This window comes from Gorilla gorilla, chromosome 6 (assembly GCF_029281585.2).
Source record: "Gorilla gorilla gorilla isolate KB3781 chromosome 6, NHGRI_mGorGor1-v2.1_pri, whole genome shotgun sequence".
Lineage (NCBI taxonomy): Eukaryota > Metazoa > Chordata > Mammalia > Primates > Hominidae > Gorilla > Gorilla gorilla.
Window position 1 is genome coordinate 65512266 of NC_073230.2, and position 16665 is coordinate 65528930.

Consider the following 16665-nt stretch of genomic DNA (forward strand, 5'->3'; position numbering starts at 1 on the left):
TGGGGCGATGGCAAAACCAACAATGGTGTCCAGGCATGTGTCCGGTGGAAGGGCGGATCAAGTGACCTTTCCATCAACGCCAAGGAAAATCAAAGAACATCTGGGAACCAGGAGGGGGCCTGTGCCTGAGTCCAAACCACATTTTGAAATGCCTGCCAGAGGATTAAAGAGGTTTCTGCAAAATTCACCCCACCCTCAACCCTCCACGGCCAAGGTAGCCCTGACCCAACCTTCCCTGCAACCAGCCCCAGCCCCAGCCCCAGCCCCAGCGCCAGCCCCAGCGCCATCCCCAGCCCAGTTCCTTTGGTTCCTTTCCCTGATATTCGTTATGGTCAAAAGATCCAGGGAGTCAGTCCACCCAGGAGCAGAGGAGAGATGTCTCTCATGAATGAGACATGAAGTGCAGGGGAAATGCGACACCACCTGTCCTAGAAGACAGGCCTGTCACGGTCGCCTAGTGCTCATTCCAGGCAATCCACCCACCCGTGAGGTGAAACACGGAGAGGAAGGAAGCTTCCCTGTCTGAGACAAGTATGGAAGCCAAGAGTTCCAGGGTCGTCAATCCTGCCCTATCAAGCAGAAAATGGTTGAAAGAGAGAAACAGTCACAACAGGGATCTCCAGAAAGTGTCTCCCTGATGGACTGGGATGTGATCATTGTTGAAGATATTCAGCCAGAGCGAGAGGCATCTAGGCCCCTCAGAAACAGGGGAGACAGAGCAAGAGGAAGGACAAAGCAGAGGCCAAAGCCCAGGCAGGATAGAGCACTGTGCCACTGCCACAGGCATGAGGGGAGGGATGCCAAAAAGGTGGCTTTTCCAGAAAGGCCAGCGTTCCAGTGACTATCTTTGAAAATGCTTTGTGATGCGTGGGTTAGCCCTCAGAGTTAAACATTTGTTTTGACTTAGCAGTTTGGAAACACTCTTTTTTAAGAATCAATGAAGGGATATTTTGAAGCCCATGGATGAGTATATTGATAAACTAAATATCCCACCATAGAAACTAGCAACAAATTATTAGTGAAAATGCTCTGTGATGTGTGGATTCATCTCACAGAGTTAAATTTTGTTTTTATTCTTCAGGTTTCAAACACTCTTTTGTAGAATCTACAAAGGAACATTTCAGAGTCCACTGAGGCCTATAGTGAAAACTGAATATCTTGTGATAAAAGCTAGAAAGGAGCTATCTGTGAAAATGTTTGTGATGTGTGGATTTATCTCATAGAGTTATACCTATGTTTATATACAGCAGGTTGGAAACACTCTTTTAGTAGAATCTAAAATAAGAAATTTCTGAGTCCTTGAGGCCTATTATAAAAAAAGAATATCCCTGATAAAAACTGACAACAAATTATCTGTGAAAATGCTTTGAGATGTGTGGATTTATCTCACAGAGTTAAACCCTTGTTTTGGTTCATAAAGTTGAAAACACTCTTTTTGTAATATCTATGATGGAACATTTTGGAGCCCATAGAGGCCTATACTAAAAACCAAATATCCCAGGATAAAAACTAGAAACAAGCTATGTGTAAAAATGTTTTGCAATGTGTAGAATCATCTCACAGAGTTAAACCTTGTTTTTATTGGGCAGGTTGGAAACATTCTTTTTGTAGAATAAAGGAAGGGACATTTTGGAGCTCATTGAGGCCTATAGTGAAAAACCACATATGCCATGATAAAAACTCGAACAAGCTATCTGTAAAAATGTTTTGCAATGTGTGGTTTCATCTCACAGAGTTTAACCTTTATTTTGACTTAGCAGGTTGGAAACACTATTTTTCTAGAATCTACAAGGGGACATTTCAAACCCAATGAAGCCTGCAGTAAAAAACTGAATATCCCACGATGAAAATTAGAAACTAGCTATCTGTGAAAATACTTTGCGATGTGTGGATTCATCTAACAGAGTTGAATGTTAGTTTTGATTCAGCAGGTTGTAAACTTTGCAGGTTGGAAACATTCATTTTGTAGAATCAAAGAGAGGACTTTTCTTAGCCCCCTGAGGCATATAGTGAAAAACCAAATATCCTGTGATAAAAACTAGAAACAAGTTATCTGTAAAAATGCTTTGCAATTTGTGGATTTGTCTCACAATGTTAAACCTTTGTTTTGATTCAGCAGGTTGGAAACTCTTTTTTTGTACAATTGATGAGGATATATTTCAAAGCCCATTGATTCAGGCTTATAGTGAAAAACCTAAAATCCTAATAAAAACTATAAAAAAGCTATCTCTGAAAATGCTTTAAGATGTGTGATTTCATCTCATAGAGTTAAATCTTTCTCTTTATTCAGCAGGTTGGAAACATTCTTATTGTGGAATATATGACAGGATATTTCAGAGCAAATTGAGGCCTGTAGTGAAAAACAGAATATACTGTGATAAAAGCTAGAAACAAGGTATCTGTAAAAATGCTTTGTGATGTGTAGATTTATCATACGAAGTTAAACCTTTGTATTGCATCAGAAGGTTGGAAACTCTGTGCTTGTAGAATCTATGAGAGGTCAATTTGGAGCCCATTTTGGCAGGTAGTGAAAAACCAATATCCCACGATAAAAACTAGAAAAAAGCTACTTGTGAAAATGCTTTCTGATGTCTGGATTCATCACACAGTTAAATCTTTGTTTTGATTCAGGAGGTTGAAAACACTGTTTCTGGAAAATCTATGGAAGGCAGGTTGGAAACACTTCTTTTTTGTAGAACCTATGAAGAGACACTTTGGAGCCCATTGAGGCCTGTAGTAAAAATACAAATGTCCCATGATGAAAACTAGAAAAAGTTTTATGTGAAAATGCTTTGCAAGGAGTGGATTCTTCTCACAAGGTTAAAGCTGTGTTTTGATTTAGCAGATTGGAAGCACTATTTATGGAGAATCTACGAAGGGATATTTTGGAGTCCATTGAGGCCTCTTTTAAGAAATCAAATGTCCCACAATGAAAACTAGAAATAAGCTGTCTGTGAAAATGCTTTGTGATGTATGGATGCATCTCCCAGAGTTAAACCTTTGTTTTTATTCAGCAGGTTGCAGACAGTCTAATTCTGGAATGTGTTAAAAGACATTTCAGGGCCCATTGAGAACTATAATAAAAAACCAAATATTCCTTGATAAAAACTAGAAAAATCTATCAGTGAAAATCCTTTGCATTGTGTGGATTCAACTGCGAGTTAAAATTGTTTTGATTCAGCGGCTTGGAAAAACTCTTTTTTAGAATCTATGAAGCGACATTTCATAGCCCATAGAGGCCTATATTTGTAAAACCTTATTTAATTCTGCTATAAAAACAGGAAACAAGCTATCTGTGAAAATACTTTCCAATGTGTGGATTTATCTCACAAAGTTAAACCTTTTTTTTGTGGCAGCAAGTCAAAAACACTTTTTTTGAAGAACATTCAAAGGAATATTTTGAAGCCAATTGAGGCCTGCAGTGGAAAATGAAATATCTTATCATAAAAACTTGAAATAAGTTATCTGTGAAAATGCTTTGTGATGTGTTCATTCATCTGACAGAGATAAACCTTTATTTTGATTCAGCAGGTTGGAAACACTCTTTTTGTAGAATCTAGGAAGGAACATTTCGGAGCCCATTGAGGCCTATAGAGAAAAACTTAATATCCTGTGATAAAAACTAGAAACAAAATATCTGTGAAAATGTTTTATGATGTGTGAATTCATTTATCAGAGATAAAACTTTTTTTTGATTCATCAGGTTGGAAAAACTCTTTGTAGAATCTATAAAGGGATATTTCAGAGCCTATTGAGGCCTACTGTGGAAAACTGAATATTCTGCAATAAAAACTAGAAACAAGCTATCTGTGTAAATGCTTTGCCATGTGTGGGTTCATCTTACAGAGTTAAACCTTTGTTTGGATTCAGCAGGTTGAAAACACTCTTTTAATAGAATCTACAAGGGGACGTTTCAAAGTACATTGAAGGCTATACTGGAAAACCTAATACCAGTGATTAAAACTAGCAGCAAGCTATCTGTGAAAATGCTTTCTGATATGTGGATTTGTCTCACAAACTTAAACCTTTGTTTTGATTCAGCAGGTTGGCAACACTCTTTTTGTACAAGCTGTGAAGGGACATTTTGGAGCTCACTGAGGCCTATAGTGAAAAAATGAATATTTCAAGATAAAAACTAGAAACAAGCAATATTTGAAAATGCTTGGTGGTGCGTGGATTCATCTCACAGAGGTAAACCTTTATATTGATTCAGCACGTTGGAAACACTCTTTTTAAAGAATCTACAAAAGGACATTTTGGAGCCCAATGACAAGTATATTGAAAAACTGAGTATGCCACGATACATACTAGCAACAACCTATTAGTGAAAATGCTTTGTGATGTGCGGATTCATCTCACAAAGTTAAACCTTTATTATCATTCAGTAGGTTGAGATCACTCTTTACGTATCACATACAAAAAAAAGACATTTTTGTGAACATTGAGGACTAAAGTAAAACACCAAATATTTCACGGTAAAAACTAAAAACTGTCTATCTGTGAAAATGCTTTGTGAAGAGTGGATTTATCTCAGAGTTAAACCTTTGTTTTGATTCAACAGGATGAAAACACCTTTTTTGTAGAATCTATGAAGGGACATTTCGGAGCCTATTGTGAACTATACTGAAAAACCTAATATCCCAGCATAAAAACTAGAAAGAAGCTATCTTTGCAAATGATTTGTGATGTGTGGATTCATCTTACAGAGATAAGCCTTTTTGTATCAGTTAAACCTTTTTTTTATTCCCCGCAAGTTGGAGTCCTCCCACCTGACCACGGGGCCATGTTGTGGACAGCTTGTGCAATGAAGGGAATGCAAGGATGGAGTTGGAAGCACTTCCTGTGTCATCTGCACCTTTTTTTGCAGATGAAGGTGCAGGACCCCATCTACACCTCAGCAGACTGTATGCTCACCTGTATCTGACCTTATTGCTGCTCACACTCCTAGTTCTGGAATGAAATCCCAAGATGTTGGAGGAGTGCTCCCTTCATGATGTGAAGCACATGCTCGGCTGCAAACCGAATTCGAATTGGATTCAAGTGGCCTGTGGACAGGACTGCTAGGGTCCTGCCTTGGGTTGGCCACAGGACAATGAGGCCCTGACAGGTGTCTGCTCCTGAGAGCGGTGTGCTCCTCTTCTTTCTAGAAGAGTGGCTCCTTTGTATGGGGAGGTGATTTGTACACCTGTGAGTCTCAACCATTCCCCCAACTCACCGTGGACTCAGGAACCACGGAAAAACAAAGAACATGCAACATCATAGGCCAAGCAGAGCCACACAGACAGGTGCACCAGAAGGTGAAGGGACTCAGAAAAAAAAGTGCTGCAGTGCATTAAACACATTCCTTTTAGCAGATGCCCCTCACACACACACACACACAAACACACTCACATACAGCCACACACACAAACGCAGACATTCAAACACTCACAACCCTCCCACAGAAACACACAGCCTGGCAGCTCCTGAGGCTGCACGGTTCTGCAGAAAGCCCCTTCTGAGAGAGAGCAGCCCCAGAAAACAGAGGCAGGCTGTATCTAGAAATCACAGGGAGGGAAGTTTCAAAAAGACTCACTCGCACACCGTCTAGGCAGGCCTGACTCATGGTGGGTATCCTTTTGGATCCTCAGGGATTTCATGGTTTATTCCTGGGGCTCCACTTGATGTTTCTTCAGGCTGGCTCACCACTGTCCGCTCCTAGGATTGTGGGAATATCCCATAGAGCCCTTAGAGTAGACAGGTGAGAGTTCAATGCCGACACACATCCACAGAGGACTCCTTCTCCGCCAAGATGAAGGGACTTGTCACCAGGCAATGGTGGCTTCACTGTGACATGAGCCACTGTTCACCACTGGTGCCTGGTGACCTGGCTGTCACATGCGCATTCACCAAGCAGGCTCAGGCACCTGGCTGTCAGGGCTGTAAGCCTGGCAAAGCTCAGGAAAATGGTACAGCCAGAGCTGGCCTAGTCTCCAGAAAAAGGCTGCCTGCAGCAACCCACTGCAGCACGCTAATGGTCTCGAACATAGAGCCTTCATGAGCCATCTCCGTGGTAGGGTCCCACAGGAGAAGGAGGAGTTTCAAGACTGTGAGGTGGGCTCTGGAGACTGCTCTTCTGACTCTATTCCCAAAAGAGGCTGTGTGTATGAATTGGGTCTCCTGGGGATGGGAATAAAGTCTGGTGAGTTGTTAAGAGGTCTCCAGGTGATGGAATAATATCTGAGATCCAAGAGGCAGGTGTCAGTGGAAGATGGCCAGGCCATTGAACCCCCTGCTTTCCTTCATCCCGGGCCTCACAGGGGCTCCTGCTTCTCAGCACGGCTCTCTGGGAGAGGCAGGAACCATGACAAAGGCAAGTCCAAGGTGGAGCAGTGTTCTCACACCTAAAACAGGCCTCTCACAGGTGCACTTGAGATTGAGAGAGTGTCTCAGAGGCTGTCTGGGGCAATTTGAAACCAGAAAATAATGTCCAGGAGTGCTGTTGATGGGCACTGTGGACCCCCCATGAAAGCAAAGAAAAATCAAGTCTCTCCTGGGAGAATGAGCAGACTTGTGCAGGAGTCCAAGCCATGTTCAAGGATTCCTGCCAGAGGACTTAAAAGCCTCCTGCAAAGTGCAAACAATGCCAGCCACCACTATGAGACCACTACCCACAACCTGGTGTGCAAGCAGCCTACCCAAAATACCTTTTGCTCTCTGATATTCCTGGCAACCAAAATATCCACAATGAAAGTCAGTCCCACCCACCAGCAGCCCAATGAAATCCCCCATCCACAATGAGAAAGGAAGTGCAGATGACATGAAACAGAGCCTAGATTTCCAGGTAAAAGCCAGACACAGCTGCCTGTTTCTCATCCTACAGGAGTCATGCAGCTGTCCTTTAGAAGTGGGAGAACAAGAGTTATCTTGATGGTGGATATAATAGAAATTTATGATCCCGAAAGTATCACAACTGCCCAGTCATTAAAATGTGACAGTGTTTATAAGAAAACACTCATGCAATGGATTCCCATGAGAATCGTCCTCCATGAACTGGGAAACTTTTAGTGTGGAAGACTTTGAGCCAGACCCAGAAAAACCCCAGGTTCATGAGGAACATGGAAGTCAGACTGAGCCAGACCTAGGAAACTCTAGGCCCACAAGGAACATGGAAATCAGGAAAAGAGGAGGCCAGTGTGGAGGCCACATCCAATCCAGCATCAATCCATCTCACTCCAATGTGGCTCCAGAAATGAAAGCTCAATTCTGGAGCTGGCCAGAAGGGCTCCAGTTTGCAATCCAACTTTTCCCTGCACGATTGAGTCATCCCACCTGGGCACCAGGCCATGCTGTTGACTGTGCAATGAAGGAAATGAGGGGATGCAGTTGGAAGCAACTTCTGTGTCATCTATCTGCACCTTTTTTGCAGGTGAAGGTGTGAGATCCCATCCACACCTCAACAGATTCTATCCTCACCCCTATCTGACCTTATTGTTGCTCACACTCTGTGTCCCAGAATAAAATTCCGAGACAATGGAGGAGTGCCTCCCTGATGACCTGAAGCACCTGCTCAGCTACAAACCAAAATCAAGGTAAATTCAAGAAGCCCTGTGACAGGACTGCCGGAGTCTGACCCTGGGTTGGCCACAGAACAATAAAGCATGGGGAGTTGTCTGTTTTTGGGGTGTGGTGTGCTTCTCTTCTTTGTAGAAATGTGGCTTTTTGGCAAGGGGAGGTGATTTTGACCCCGGCGGTTGTCAACCATTCTTCCAATTCACTGTGGATTCAGGAGCCATGGAAAAATGAAGAACATGGAGACCCTCAGCCTCAGCAGAGCCACAGAGACAGGCCACTGGAAGGTGGGGTGACAAAAAGCATTGCTGCAGTGTGTTAGCCACATTTCTTTCAGCAGACTCAACTTACTCCCAGACACAGACACACACACACACACACACTCACATGACCACACTCACACGCAGATATCCACAACTTGAAACACTCCCACGGAAACACACATCCTAGCAGCTTCAGAGTCTGTGTGTTTCTACAGGAAGCTCCTCTTGGGAGAGAGCAGCCTGGGGAACACAGGCAGGCTGTACCTAGACATCACGGAGGGGGGCAAATTTCAAAAAGACTCACCCCACACCCTCTAGGCAGGCCCCTTCAGCCGTCTTCATGGTCAGGTCCCGCTGGAGGGGGAGGCACTTGGAGACTGTGATGTGGGCACTGGAATTTGTTCCTCTGATTCCATTCCCCAAAGAGGCTGTGTGCAAGAATTGGGTCCCATGGGGGAAGGGAATACAGTCTGCTGAGATGTTAAGGGGTGTCCAGGTGATGAAATCATACCCAAGACCCCAGAGGCAGATGTCAGCTGAAAATGGCAGGGCCCCTGAGCTCACTGCCTCCCTTCATCCTGGGCCTCACAGGGGCTCCTGCTTCTCAACATGGCTCTCTGGGAAAGGCAGGAACCATGACAAAGGCAAGTTCAAGGTGAAGAAGAGTCTCACACTTCAAACTGACCTCACGGGTGCAGATGCAGTTCAGAGAGTGTCTCAGTGGCTGTCTGAGGCAATTGCAAGCCAGAAAAGTGTGTTTAGGAGCGCTGATGAAGAGTAGTATGGACTCCTCATGAAAGCAATGGAAAATCAATGCTTGCCTTGGCAAATGAGAGGGCCTGTGCTAGAGTCCAAGCCATGTTCAAGGATTCCTGCCAGAGGACCCAAAAGCCTCCTGCAAACACCCCAATCCCCCACAGTGAGACCACTACTCACAATCTGGAGTGCAGCCAGCCTACCCAAAGGACTTTTTGCTCCCTGAAATCCCTGGCAGCCAAAAGATCTGTAGAGAGAGGCAGTCCCCCCTAGCAACAGATCAATAAAAGATACCTTTCACAATGAAAAATAACATGCAGATGATTGTAACAGAGCCTAGATGACCAGGCAAATCCAGACACCACTGCCTTCTTCTCATCCTATAGGAATCATGCAGCCCTCTGATAAAAGTGGGAGAACAAGAGTTTCCTTGTTAGCAGATATGGTAAAAATGCTTTGCTATGTGTGGATTTTCTTTTCACAGTTAAAACTTTGTTTTGGTTCAGAAGGGTATAGACACTTTTTCTGTGTCTCTATGAAGGAAAATTTCAAAATCCATTGAGGCCTATAGTGAAACACCAAATATCCCGCAATAAAAAACTACAAAGAAGCTATGTCTGAAAATGCTTTCCAATGTGTGATTTTATCTCACAGAGTTAAACATTTCTTGTGATTCAGTAGGCTGGAAACTCTCCTTTTCTGGAATCTAAGAGGGGATATTACAGAGCAAATTGAGGCCTATAGTAAGAAACTGACTATCCTGTGATAAAAACTAGAAACAAACTATCAGTGAAATGCTTTGTGTTGTCTGGATTTATCTCACAAAGCTAAATCTTTGTTTTAATTCAGCAGTTTAGAAATACTTTCACTGTAGAATCTACAAAGGGACATTTTGGAGCCCACTGATGCCTACAGAGAAAAATGGAATATCCTGTGATGAAAACTTGATGCAAGCTATCTGTCAAAACGCTTTGTGAGGCATGGAATTATCTCACAGAGCCAACTTTTTGTTTTGATTCAGCACGTTGGAAACATGTTTTTTTTGTAGAATCTAAGGTGAGACATTTTGAAACACATCGAGGCCTGGAGTTTAAAACCAAATATCTTGCGATAAAAACTAGAAACAAGCTATCTGTGAAAATGCTTTGTGATCTGTGAAATAATGTCACATATTTAAACCTTTGTTTTAATTCAGCAATTTGGAAACACTTTTTTTGTAGATTCTACATAAAAACATTTCGGAGCCCATTGAGGCCTATAGTGAATAACCAAATATCCCATGAAAGAAACTAGAAGCAAGCTATCTGTGAAAAAGCTTTGCAATGTGTGGATCCAACTCACAGAGTTAAAACTTTCCTCTGATTTGGCAGAATCAGAACACTCAATTCAATCAGAATTGAAACACTCCTTTTCTAGAATGTACGAAGAAACATTTCAGAGCCCATTGAAACCTATAGTGAAAACCCTAATATCTCATGATAAAAAACAGAAACATCCTATCTGTAAAAATGCTTTGGGATGTGTGGATTCATCTCAAAGAATTAAACATTGTTTTCATTCCGCAGGTTGGATACACTCTCTTTGTACAATCTACACAAGGACATTTCAAAGCCCATTGAAGCCTGTAGTGAAAAACTTAATGTACTGTGATAAAAACTACAAAAAAGCTGTGTCTGAAAGTTATATGCAATGTGTGATTTCATCTCACAGAGTTAAATCTTTCTTGTGATTCAGCAGGTTGATGAAAAACAGATTATCCCACGATAACACCCAGAAGCAAGCTATCAGTAAAAATTCTTTGTGATGTGTGGATTCATCTCAGAGAGTTAATCATTTTTTGATTAAGCAGATTGGAAACACTCTTTGTGTGGAATCTACAAAGGGACAGCTTGAAGCCCATTGAAGCCCATAGTGAAATACCAAATATCTCATGATAAAAGTACAAACTAGCTGTCTTTGAAAATGCTTTGCAATGTGTGGGTGCATCTCACAGATTTTAACCTTTGCATTTATTCAGCAGGATGAAAACACTATTTTATAGAATACATGAAGGGATATTTCACACCCATTGATGCCTATAGTAAAAAACAGAATATTTCACAATAAAAACAATAAAAGTCTATATCTGAAAATGCTTTGTGATGTGTGGATTCATCTTTCAGAGTTAAATATTTATTTTGATTCAGCAGGATGGAAACACTCTTTGTGTAGAATCTATGAAAGGCCATTTCAGAGCCCATTGAGACCTACAGTGAAAGACCAAATATCCCACAGAAAAAAAAAAAAAAAAGAAAAAAGCTATCTGTGAAAATGCTTTGCCATTGTGGATTCATGTCACAGAGTTAAACCGGTGTTTTAAATATGCAGGTTGGAAAAACTGTTTTTGCAGAATCTACAAAGAAATATTTCAAAGCCCATTGAAGCCTATAGTGAAAAACAAAATATGTGGAGAAGAAAACTACGAACAAGCTATCTGTGAAAATGCTTTCCAATGTGTGGATTCATATCATGGAGTTAAAGCTTTCTTTTGATTAAGCAGGTTGAAAGCAGTCTGTTTTTAGAACCTATGAGAAGACATTTTAGTGCCCATTGAGGCCTATGGTGAAAAACTGAATATCCTGTGATAAAAATGAGAAACAGGCTATCTGTGAAAATGCTTTGCAATGTGTAGATTTAACTCATAGATTTAAACCTTTGTTTTGATTTAGCTAGTTGGAAACATTCTTTTTGTGGAATCTACAAAGGGACAATATGGAGCCCCTGGAGAAGTATTTGGAAAAAGCGAGTATCCTACGATGAAAAGTAGAAACAAGATATCTGTGAAAATTTTTTGCAATGTGTGGATCTATCTCACAGAGTTAAACCTTTGTTTTGATTCAGCAGGCTGGAAACCCTCTTTTTGCAGATTGTACAAAAGGACATTACAAAGCTCATTGAGACCTATAGTGAAAAGTTAAATATCCCACAATGAAAACTAGAAACAACCTATCTGTGAAAAGTTCTTGTGATTTGGGGAATCATCTCTCAGAGTTAAACATATGCTATTTTTTCAGCAGGTTGAAAACACTATTTTTGTAGAATATATGAAGGGACATTTCGGAGCCCATGGACAAGTACATTAAAACACTGTATATCCTGCAATAAAAACTACAAACAAGCTATCTGTGAAAATGCTTTGCATTGTGCGGATTCCTTTCACAGAGTTAAACATTTGTATTGATTCAGCAGGTTGGAAACACTCTTTTTGTAGAATCTACTAAGGGCCATTTCAGAGTCCGTTGAGGAGTACTACAATGAAAGACCGAATATCCCATGATAAAAACTAGAAACAAGCTATCTGTGAAAATGCTTTGCAGTGTGTGGATTCATCTCAAAGAGTTAAACATCCGTTTTAATTTGGCAGATTTGAAAAACTCTTTTTGCACAATCTACGAAGAAACATTTCAAAGCCCATTGAAACCTACAGTGAAAAACAAAATACGAGGAGATATAAGCTAGAAACAAGCTATCTGTGAAAATCCTTTGGGATGTGTGTATTCATATCACAGAGTAAGCCTTTGTTTTGATTAAGCAAATTGGAAACAGTCAGTTTGTAGAATCTAGAAGAAGACATTTTGGTGCCCTTTGAGGCCTATAGCGAAAAACGAAATATCCCACGATAAAAACAAAACAAACAAAACCAAGCTATATGTGAAAATATTTTGCAATGTGTGGATTCACCTGAGTTAAATCTTTATTTTGATTCAGCACTTTGAAAACCCTCTTTTTTGTACAATCTATGAGAGTCATTTGGGAGCCTATCGAGGTCTATAGTGAAAAACCAAGTATCTCATGATAAAAGTTAGAAACTAGCAATCTGTGAAAGTGCTTTGCAATGTATGGATATATCTCACAGATTTAAACCCTTGTTTTGATTCAGTAGGTTGGAAACACTCTTTTTGTAAAATCTACATAGGGACATTTCAGAGTACATGAAAGCCATTAGTGAAAAACTGAAAATCCCATGACAAAAACTAGTAAAAAGCTATCTGTGAAAATACTTTGTGATGTGTCAATTCATATCACAGAGTTAAACCTTGTTTTAACTCAGCAGGTTGAAACACTCTTTTTGTAGAAACTAAAACGGCACATTTCAGAGAACATTAAGGCCTAAAGTTAAAAACGTTATATCTCAAGATAAAAACTAGAAACAAGCTATATATGAGAATGCTTTGCAATGTCCGGATTCAAATCACAGAGTTAAACCTTTGTTTTTATTCAGCAGGTTGTAAATGGTCTCTTTGTAGAGTCTATGAAGGGACATTTCAGAGCCCATCAAGAAGTATATGAAAAAACTGAACATCCTGCAATGAAAACTAGACACAAGCTATCTGTGAAAATTCCTTCCTATGTGTGGATTCCTCTCACAGTATAAAACCTTTGTTTTTATTCAGCAGGCCAAAATCACTCTTTTTGTAGAATGTACAAAGGGACATTTTGGAGCCCATTGTGCCCTGTCATGAAAAACTGAGTATTGTGTGATAAAAACTAGAAACAAGCCAACTGTGAAAATGTTTTATGATTTATTATTTTATGTCACAGAGTTAAATCTTTGTTTTTATTCAGCAGATTGAAAACACTCTTTTTGTAGACTCTATGAGGGGACATTTCAGAGCCTATTGAGGTCTATAGTGAAAAATCAAATATCCCGTGATAAAAACCAGAAACAAGCTATCTGTGAAAATGCTTTGAGATGTGTAGATTTATAGATTTGTCTCACAGAATTAAATGTTTGATTTATCAGGTTGCAACAACTCTATTTGTAGAATCTACGAGGGGACATTTCAGAGACCATTGAGGCCTACACTGAAAAAACTGAATATCCCATGATAAAAATTAGAAACAAGCTATTGGTAAAAATGCTTTGCAATGTGTGGACTTATCTCACAAAGTTAAACCATTGTTTTGATTTAGCAGGTGAGAAACACTCTTTGTAGAATCTAAGGAGGCACATTTCAGAGCCCATTGAGGTCTAAAGTAAAAAATCAAATATCCCACAATAAAAACTAGAAACAAGCTATATTGGAAAATGATTTGTGATGTGTGGATTCATTTCAGAGAATTAAACACTTGCTTTGATTGAGCAGGATTGAAGCACTCTTTTTGTAGAATCTATGAAGGGACATTTTGAAGCCCATTGAGACCTATAGCCAAAAACCAATTATCCCGTGATAAAAACTAGAAACAAGCTATCAGTGAAAATGTTTTGTTATGTGTGGATTTCTTGCACAGAGTTATACCTTTGTCTTGATTCAGTCAGTTGGATACAGTCTTTTCATAGAATCTATGAAGGGACATTTCAGAGCCCATGGAGGAATATATTGAAAAACTGAATATCTCACGACAAAAAGTAAAAACAAGCTACTCGTGAAAATGCTTTGTGATGTGTCGATTCATCTCACAGTGTCAAGCCTTTATTTTTATACATCATTTTGGAAACACTCTTTTAGTAGAATCTAAGAGGGGACAATTCTGAGCCCATTGAGGCCTATTGTAAAATATCCAATATTCCGTGATCAAAACTAGAAACAAGCTATCTGTGAAAACGTTTGCAATGTGTGGATTCACCTCAAAGAGTTAAAGTTTTGTTTCGGTTCAGCAGGTTAGAAACATTCTTTTTGTAGAATCTACAAAGAGCATTTCTGAGCCCACTGAAGACTATAGTGAAAAACTGAATATTCTGTGATAAAAACTAGAAAAAATATCTGTGAAAATGCTTTGCGATATTTCAATTTATCTCACAACATTAAATATTTGTGTTGATTCAACAGGTTGGAAACTCCTTTTTTTTTTGTACAATTTATGAGGAGGCATTTCAAAGCCCATTGAGGCTTACAGTGAAAAACTGAATATTCTGAGATAAAAACTATATGAAGCTGTCTCTGAAAATGATTTATGATGGGTGATTTCATCTCACAGAATTAAACCCTTCTTTTGATTCAGCAGGATGGAAACACTCTTTTGGTAAAATCTTCAATGGGACATTTCAGAGCAAATTGATGCCTACAGTGAAAAACCGAATATCCAGCAATAATGTGTAGATTCATCTTACAAAACTAAACCTTTATTTTGCTTCAGATGCTTGAAAACTCACTGTTTGTAGAATCTATGAAGGTACAATTTGAAGCCAATATCAGCCTGTAGTGAAAAACCAATATCCCACAATAAAAGTAAAAAAAGCTATTGGCCAGGTGCGGGGGCTCACACCTGTAGTCCCAGCACTTTGGGAGGCTGAGGCGGGTGGATCACGAGGTCAGGAGATCGAGACCATCCTGGATAACACAGTGAAACCCCGTCTCTACTAAAAACACAAAAAATTAGCCTGGCCTTGTGGCGGGCGCCTGTAGTCCCAGCTACTTGGGAGGCTGAGGCAGGAGAATGGCATGAACCCGGGAAGCTGAGATCACGCCACTGTACTCCAGCCTGGGCGACTGAGTGAGACTCCATCTAAAGATAAAAAAAAAAAAAAAAAAAAAAAACCTGTTTGTGAAAATACTTTGTAATGTGTGGATTTATCTCAAAAAGTTAAACGTTGTTTTGATTCAGCAGGTTAAAACACTCTTTTCGTAGAATCTACAGAGGAATCTTTCAAAGCCCATTGAGGCCTATAGTGAAAAATCAATATCCCGAGATAAAAACTAGAAACAAGCTATCGGGGAAAATGCTTTGCAATGTGAAGATTTATCTCACAGAGGTAAACCTTTATTTACATACGGCAGGTTGGGGGGCGCTCTTTTTGTAGAATTGAGTTACAATTAAGACTCCATTGAAGCCTATAGTGAAAAACCCAATATCCAGTGATGAACCCTAGAAACAAGCTATCTGTGAAAATTCTTTGTGATGTGTTATTTCATATCAAAGAGTTAAACCTTTATTTTTGTTCAGAAAAATGAAAAACTTTTTTTTGTAGAATCTGCAAAGAGACATTTCTGAGCACATTGAGGCCAATAGTAAAAAATCAAATGTCTCATCATAAAAGCTAGAAACAAGATATTTGTGTGCTTTCCAATGTGTAGATTCATTTCACAGAGTTAAACCTTTGCTTTTCTACAGGAAGTTGGGAACACACTTTTATAGAACCTACGAATGGACATTTCAGAGTTCATTGAGGCCTATACTGAAAAACTGAATATCCTGTGATAAAAACTAGGAAAAAACTATCTGTGAAAATGCTTTGCGAGGTTTGGAGTCATCTCACAGATTTAAACTGTTGTTTTGATTCAGCAGGTAGGAAACACTATTTTTGTAAAATCTATTATGAGACATTTCTGAGACCGATGGGGCATATAGTGAAAAACTGAATATCATGCTTTAAAAACTAGAAACAAGTGATCCGAAAATATGCTTTGTGATGTGTGGATTTCTCTCAAAGAGTTACACGTTTGTTTTGATTCAGCAGTTTTAAAACACTCTTGTTATAGAATCTACAAAGGGACATTTCAGAGTGCTTGAGGCCTTTAGTGAAAAACCAAATATCTCACAATAAACGTTAGAAACAAGTCATCTGTGAAGATGCTTTGTGATGCGTGGATTTATCTCACAGAGTTAAACCTTCCTTTTTATTCCATAGGTTGGAAACACTCATTTTGTACAATCTACAAAGGGACATTTCAGAGCTCGTTGAGGCTAATATCGGAAAATCTAATATCCTGCGATAAATACTATAAAGAAGCTATTTCTGAAAATACTTTGTGATGTGTGATTTCATCTCAAAAATTGAACTTTTCTTTTGATTCATCAGTTTGGAAACTTTTTTTGTAGAATCTCCAAGGGGAGATTTCATAACCCATTGAAGGATACAATGAAAAACCAAATATCTCTTGATAAAAACTCAAAGCAACTTATCTGTAAAAATGCTTTGCGATGTGCAGGTTCATCTTACAAAGTTAAACCTGTGTTTTGCTTCAGCAGGTTGGAAACTCTTTGGTTGTACAATCTACAAGGCAACAATTCATAGTCCATTGAGGCATTTAGTGAAAAGCCAATAACCCATGGTAAAAATGAGAAACAAGCTATGGGTGAAAATGCTTTGTGATGTGTGGGTTCACCTCACAAA